An 8,221-nucleotide genomic window follows, 5' to 3' on the forward strand; every position below is an offset into this window, starting at 1 on the left:
GAACCAACTTCACCCTCATCTTCTTCGCCATCACTCAAAACAATGATGGTTAGGCAAGGGGCCAAGTAAACTTTTCCTCCCTTCTTTTATCGAAGTATGTCTGTAACTCCACGGATTGAAATTTTGAAGGTAGAAATTCCTCCAATGTGACTGAGACAAGGGGACCTTGCTTTAATTGCTCATCAGGGACCAATTTCTCCCCTTTTTCCTTCTTTGGGTTCTTATTTCCTTGTCTCTTACTTACTTTAGCTTTTTCTGTTTCCTAGAAACTTTTGGTTTTTGCTTTTTGGAAACTTTTGGCCCTTATATTGTTGAATCAACCACACTTCTAGCTTTCACTGTGGCATTTTGTTTTTTCTTCATGCTTTTTGACTGATAAACAACCCATTCACCTTCATTATCATTGTCGATAGTGATTGGGTTAGCAGATGCTTTCTCTTGAGGAGGGAGTTCGATAATTTTAGAGTCCAAAAGTTCTTGAATTTTATCTTTTAGAACAAAGCACTCTTTTATCGGATGGCTAATCAAACGATGATAGGGGCAATACTTTGGATCATTGGTCTTTCCTACCTCATGTGGTCTTTTCACCTCAGGGAGAGCAATCAACTTTTGCTCCAACAGATCTTCAAATAGGTCTTCGACCAGATCATCCATGAAAGAATACTTCTTCTCCAACCTCTCTTTCATAGTCGCCTTTTTAAATTCCTTAGGCTTTTTAGCCCCTACTACAATGGGACCCTTCTTTCTGGTTTCGATTGTAGCTGCAGTCGAGGACTCAACCCTTTCAACGGCCCTAAGCCTCCTTCGTTTAGCTAGATGCAGCTCCATATCATGAGCTTTAGTGCATAGATCATTGAATCCTTCAAAAGTTTGAGCCATAAGAGCCGTAGAAAGCTCATGTCGGAAGTTGTTAAGGCACATCCGAATTAACTCTAATTGTGTAAACTTTTGAGGACAAGCAAATGTCAAAGCTCACCATCTTGCAATGAAATCTGTAACAGACTCATTGTCACGTTGCTTGGTCTCAATCAGTTCTGGTACTCCAACTCGTCTTTGTGTGTTGCAGAACTGTTTAAGGAACTCCTTCACCATGGAATCCCAATTTAGGATTGATCCCTTAGGAAGATTAGCATACCAAGCAAATGTAGAACTTTCAAGCGATTGGACAAATAACTGCAGGCACAGGGCCTCATTCTGGACTATTGGCCCGCATCTTGAAAGGAAATGAGCCACATGTTGTCTTGGATCTCCTGTTCCATCAAACATTTTAAAATCTGGTTGGGAAAAATCAGAAGAGAATGGAACAGCATCTACCCATGCTGGGTAAGGTTTTGTAATTATTCAAAAATTCTCATCATCTTTTTTTTTGACTTTCTTTACTTATCTCCTCACCATATTATCAATCATGGCCATGAGCAATGGATTCATACCACCACTAGTTAGATCGGAGTAACAAGGACCATTGCCCCCTGGGGCTAGTGTGCTTTGTATGCCTACGGATGTCCCCACAACAGGTTGTGTCATTTGTTTGGGTGCACTTCCTGGTCCTGTCATTTGGGCCTGTAACTGTTGCATTTGCTCCAACATAGTAGCCATTTCCCGTTCTCTTCTCTCAAGTTGTTCTTGTAGGACCACCACTTTTTCCTTAAGACCTTGGTCTTGATGGACCTGCGAATTTTCACCTTCTTTCTCAACCTCAGTCATCATAACTGCGACTCTGTTGATATCTTTCAATTCATTGTTTCCAATATTCGTTGAAACAAACGAGATAGAATCATCTTGTTCGTATAAAGGATTATTAACCCCCACAACATTACTCATATTTGAAGCATTTGACTGCGATGCTTTGTTTTGAGCCTGACGGGTTATGGACCTTGTTACAGGCCCTTTTCTTATTCCCTCCATAGATAGTTCAACCAAAGTAGAAATATTTGCCAAGGGTTGCTTACCCTCCTCCACCCTAGATTTTCCAACAAAGACAGGACTTTCAATTTGTTTTTGGGGTTCATCTTTTGTGAGAGCCCTTTCAATAGCTCCTATAACATTTGTTGCCACTGTTCTTAGTTCCAGTTTCTTTAAGGCCTTATTTCTTCTTCGCCTTTGTCTTTTCGAAACTAGACCGGATGACATATCAAGTCGAGCCCCTAAGGGCATAGAAGGAACCACTTGTGCCTTTGTAAATTCCTCATGAATTTTCAAAACAGTCCCTACATTTTTAGAGCGAGTCAATTGATGTTGATTCAAATCCCGTTGGGCCAACAGGTGTTCCTTATTTGAACCTTGTTGGGCCAACGGGTGTTTCTCATTCGAACCCTGTCGAGCCAACGAGTGTTCCTTATTCTGTTGGGCCAACGGGTGTTCCTTATTTGAACCCTGTCGAGCCAACGAGTGTTCCTTTGGCTCTTGAGAGTTGACTGAGATTTGGTTTGACCGATTTTGTGCTCTGAACAGAACTATCGGTTCATAGGCAGCAACTGTTTTTTCAACAACAAGGGCCTTTTTCCATCAACAGGAGTTTGGGTCATTACCCTCCTCCCAATGGCCCTAATGATGGCCATGTTTTCAACAGAAGCTTTCTTCTGGGCAGACTCCACCATTTTAATGGAGTCTTCTACCCTTTTGAGTAGTTGGGCCACAACATTTTTTGTTGCCCCCGTTGAAGCTGCAACAAAAGTCGCAGTTGCAAACTGATTAGCCTCCTTTGCCTGAATTAGAAAGTTCTTCGTTCGGGCTGTGGCCCTCACAATTGCGTACTGCTTTGACACTTTCACATAATCTTCAATAATCTTTCTCAAACTTTCAGCTTTCTGGAGAAATGTGACTTTCTTCGTCACACCAGTTACCTTCGGGACAGCCAAGAGCTTTCGCTCCGGAGCCCCTTGGGTGGCAGGGGAAAGAAGTGCATCTTTCCAGGATTTCGTTGGCTCTACTTTTGGGACAGCCAAGAGCATTCGCTCCGGAGCCCCTTGGGTGATGGGTGTTATCTCCAACCTTGGTGATTTCAGAACCACTGGAGTGTAGGTTTGTCTCCTAACAGTTGCTTCAACATTCCTATTACAAAAGAATACGTCAGTAAGTTTCAACTATATATATATATATTTTTGTTCTTCAAAAGATGGGAGGAGAAATAATGTCCCACTGGGCGTGACAGAATTTGTAGACACAAATTTTAAAACATGATGTGTTTCAACACATTTCAAAATTTTATGTTACAAATGTCCACTGTTTAGTTTTTTGACTAAACAGTGTTGATTATTTGAATAGCAGGTTCTTATTTCCGATCTGAATTTCAGATCGTTAATTACACATTTTATACAAATCAAAACCTCCGATTAATGAAAAAAACAAAATAAACAACAAAAGACAATTTTTTAAAAAAAGAAATATTTTATTGAGATTGTTATGGGTTTTGAACCCTCGAATACAAAATACAGTTTGGGTTTGGAACCCTTTACCTATTCATCGCCATTAGCGTAGGCTCTTGAGTTCTCTAGGCTTCTCCTATTCTTTCTTGTAACGATTTGTTTAGCTCTCAATTTCTTTCTCTCTCTCTCTCTGATCTTTTCACTTCTGATTCTCCTCCCCCGTCTTGTGTGATGGTCCTCATATTTATGAAGGGCCATCAGGTGATAGGAATGTTTCATCTTCAATTTAAATTTTAAATTGAATGATATTTGAATTTCAAATTGGATGATAGCGCCATTTAAATTTTGAATAATAGCGCTATCTGATTAATTGTATATCTGATTAACCGGATTGATCTTTGGGGTTTCATCTTGTGTGGTGTCCTTACTGTAGGCTCTACAGGTGTCATCTTTCATAGGCTCCACGTGTCATTTGAGCATCTTGAATAACGTCGTTAAGATACGACGTTATTTTATTTATACACTTCAACGGAGCAAGTTAATCATTTTGGGAAGTGATTGCCTACAACAATCTTATCGTAGGCTCTATGTGTGTCATTGACTGTATTTGAAATTTAAACTTAAATTTGGTTTGAAATTTATGTGCCAACAACCACAGTTTTAGCCAAAATGTAGAAATGTGTTTTGAAAACACGTTTTCAATACAAAACCACGCTCAACTTTCAATTCATCAAACACACACAAACACTCTCTCTCCCTCTGACAACCCCACGCACAAACATCACTCACACTCAATATATATATATATATATATATTTTAATATATATTTATAATTTAATATATATATATATATATTAATTTTATTTCATAAAATTGAAACTAATGTTAAATGTATATAATAATAATTTATAATAATAAATAATAATCAACTATATAAAATAATTATTTTTTATTTTAATTCTTAATTTTTTTTAATTTTATTGTTCAGGGATAAAATTTATTTATTTTTATTTTAGGGTTTAGATTTATAAAAAAAATAAATTTTAAGAATTAAATTCTAAATTCTAAACCCTAAATTCTAAACTCTAAAATAAAAATAAATAAATTTTAAGAATTAAACCCTAAACCTTAAAATAAAAAAATAAAAAATTTTATCCCTAAACACTAAGGTAGCGTTTGGTAACATTTATGTTTTTGGTTTATGTTTACAAAAATTTTATAAACTAGTTTCTATTTCTTTTTAGAAAAACATAAATTACAAATGTGTTTGGTTTGAACAAAATGTTTAAAAAAAATTTAAAACATAAACTAAAAATATGTTTGTTCAAGCCTAAAATATTAATATTTATACTTATTATTTATGATAGTGGGATCACACATATTATAATTGAAAAACATTAATTAAAAAAATAATTGAAAAAAATTAATTGGAAAAAACGTGATTTGTAAAAATTATTGAAAAAAAATTAATTGGAAAAAACGTGGTTTGTAAAAATTATTGAAAAAAATTTAATTAGAAAAAATTTAATTGAAAAAAATTATTTGAGGAAAAAACGTAAACTCAAAAAATGAGTTTACGGTTTCAATTTTCAAAAAAAATTTTCAAATAAATTTTTTTGAAAAGTAATTTTTTTTTAATTATTTTTTTTTTCAATTATTTTTTTAATTATTTTTTTTTTCAAATATTTTTTTTTCAAATTTTTTTTAATAATTTTTACAAACCACGTTTTTTCCAATTAATTTTTACAAACCACGTTTTTTTTCAATTTTTTTTAATTAATTTTTTTCAATTATAATATGTGTGATCCCACTGTCATAAATAATAAGTATAAATATAAATATTTTGGACTTGAACAAACATATTTTTAGTTTATGTTTTAAATTTTTTAAACATTTTGTTCAAACCAAACACTTTTGTAATTTATGTTTTTCTAAAAATAAAAAGAAACCAGTTTATAATATCTCTAAACAGCAAAATTAAAAAAAATTAAGAATTAAAATATAAAAATAATTATTTTATATAGTTGATTATTATTTATTATTATAAATTATTATTATATATATTTAACATTAGTTTCAATTTTATGAAATAAAATTTATATATATATTAAATTATAAATATATATTAATATATATATATATATATTGAGTGTGAGTGATGTTTGTGCGTGGGGTTGTTAGAGGGAGAGAGAGTGTTTGTGTGTGTTTGATGAATTGAAAGCTGAGCGTGGTTTTGTGTTGAAAACGTGTTTTCAAAACACGTTTCTACATTTTGGCTAAAATCGTGGTTTAGAACAGCGAGTTCAAATGAATTTTTTTTTTGGATAAAAGCGTGGTTTGGAACAGCGAGTTCAAAAGAAAAAAAAAATTAATTAAAAGCGCCTTTTGTAACCGCGATTTCTTAATAAAAAGCGCGTTTTGTAACCACGATTTTAAGACTTCCCAAATTTCATGTGAGACAGGCGTATATATGTTGAAATCGTGGTTGTGAACCACGATTTAGCCTATTTTGGGAATTCTTTCAAAATTAGGCTTAGTTTGGGAATTGATTTAGTATTTTGACTTATTTAGGGAAATGCCCCACTAGTAGCAGAGAGGATGCAATGATAGTGGAGACGGAAATTGAGGGAATGCGTTGATAGCGGTGGCAAAACGGCACACCTAGGGTTTAGATTGAGAAGAGAGAGAGAGAGTCAAATGGTTTCTTTTGGGGAGGTTGGGTTTGATTGGTATATATATATAATAATCCTTGGTAGCTTGAGAAACGTTTGGCCCAAATTGGATCGAATACCCACAACGACGTTGTTTTGGAATTTTTTTTTTATTTTTGTTCCCTTTCCCTCTTAAAGCATCTCCAACGGTTTACTAAATTTTTTACCAAATCTGAGTAAAAAAATCACCATTTTCCCAATTTGGTAACAGATGCTCCAACAGTTCACCTTTCACCAAATCTGTCCTGGGATAACTGGTTGGTTGACTGGCCGGTCGATCAGCTGGTCGACCGGTGAGGGAAATTTTTTTTTGAATTGTTTGAACCAGAAATGTTGAATTGTTTGAACTCTTTCCGGGACAACCGGTTGGTCGACCAGTAAGCCAAAATATTTTTTTTTGAATTGTTTGAACCAGAAATGTTGAACTGTTTGAACTTTTTCATGGAAAACCGGTTGGTCAACCGGCTGGTCGACCGGTTCGTCTCCCCCAACGGTCATGTACAGTGTTTTGGTGAAATGCGAAGCCTGTTATCAGTTTGATGAATCGTTTGGTGAAATCTCATTTTGATATCGATTTGGTGCAACCGTTGGAGCAGCAAACAGTAACTTTTTCATCAAAATTTAAATTTGATATCAAGTTTGGTGAACCGTTGGAGATGGTCTTATATGGTTGAAAACAAATTGAGGAAACAGAGGGCGGAAGAGAGAGAAGAGAAAAGAAAAGAAAGAGAGAGGAAGAAAGAAGAGGGAGAGGGAATAGAAAGAGCACTATCACCGACACCGCCATCCTCTGTGTATACACAGATCTACAGATCTATGTACCTCTCTCTCTCTCGGTGTGTATCTCTCTCTCTCTGTGTATCAGTGTGTGTTGTTAATGATGATGATGATGTGTTGTTGATGATTGGTAGTGGGTTTGATTTTTGAGTTTAATTTTTGGGTTTGATTGGTAGATTGCTTCAATTTTGTGATGGTTGTGATGGGTTTGGTAGGTTTTAGAGAAAGAAAGTAGAGGAATAAGAAGATGAATGAGGTTTTGGATTTGTGTGGAGGACGATGATGAGGCGTTGATGATCATGATGTGTTGTTGATGATTGGTAGTGGGTTTGATTTTTGGTTTTGATTTTTGAGTTTAATTTTTGGGTTTGATTAGTAGATTGCTTCAATTTTGTGATGGGTTATGATGGGTTTGGTAGGTTTTAGAGAAAGAAAGTAGAGGAAGAAGAAGATGAAGGAGGTTTTGGGTTTGATGTTCTGTTTATTAGATGTTGGTTTAGAATTGTTTGAGATAGAAAAGAGAGGGGGAAGGAAGACGAAGATCAAGAAAAAAAAAAAAGAAAAAAAAAGGGCAAAACGATGTCGTTTTGCATTTTCGAGCCATTCGGGGTAACGAGTTTCGAGCTATCCAACAGAACTGATATATATATATATATATATATGAGCATTTTGACCATTTTACTTCAGCATGTCGTTATGGACAAATTATTTCTACGTCTGAACCTTTGACTGAAAAAAAATATAATCTCGGACTTTTGACATAAACACCCTAAAAATTATTGAAAAATATAATTTGATTAGGTTAGACTGAACCGAGGTTGAACTTGTTTCTAAACTCGGCCCATATATAAGTAGGCATTTACCCAGGATTCGGATCCTCTCCTTTATTTCTCTTCTTAACTCCCTACTTATTGGGTCATTGGGTTCACTTTTAGGTCAAATTTCAATAAGTTAAACCGTTCATATTTAAAGATTTATTGAGTATATAAAAAATCAAGTTGATCGGATATCAGAAAGCATGTATTCGGAAAATTGTTTATTAGATTTTTTTAAAAAAATGTTTGTACTTTGATGATCCAAACACGTAATTTCTGATATCCGATTAATTTGATTTTTTACAAGTATAATATAGTTAACAAATCTTAAATTTTAACGGTTTGAATTATAAAAATCAACAATGATACAACCCTCTAAATCAAGGAGCTCTAATGAAATGGAAAGTAAAAAAGAAAAACACACACACACATAAGACATAAACATCACTATCACAACAGGACTCACACCCATTAGAGCTATTAGAACTCTATTATTAGAATTCTAAAATATTTTTATATTAAAATTGAGACCAAAAATAAACTCAATAACTT

The sequence above is a fragment of the Camellia sinensis genome, chromosome 8 (genome assembly GCF_055761805.1).
Source record: "Camellia sinensis isolate YWXY chromosome 8, ASM5576180v1, whole genome shotgun sequence".
NCBI classification, from domain to species: domain Eukaryota; kingdom Viridiplantae; phylum Streptophyta; class Magnoliopsida; order Ericales; family Theaceae; genus Camellia; species Camellia sinensis.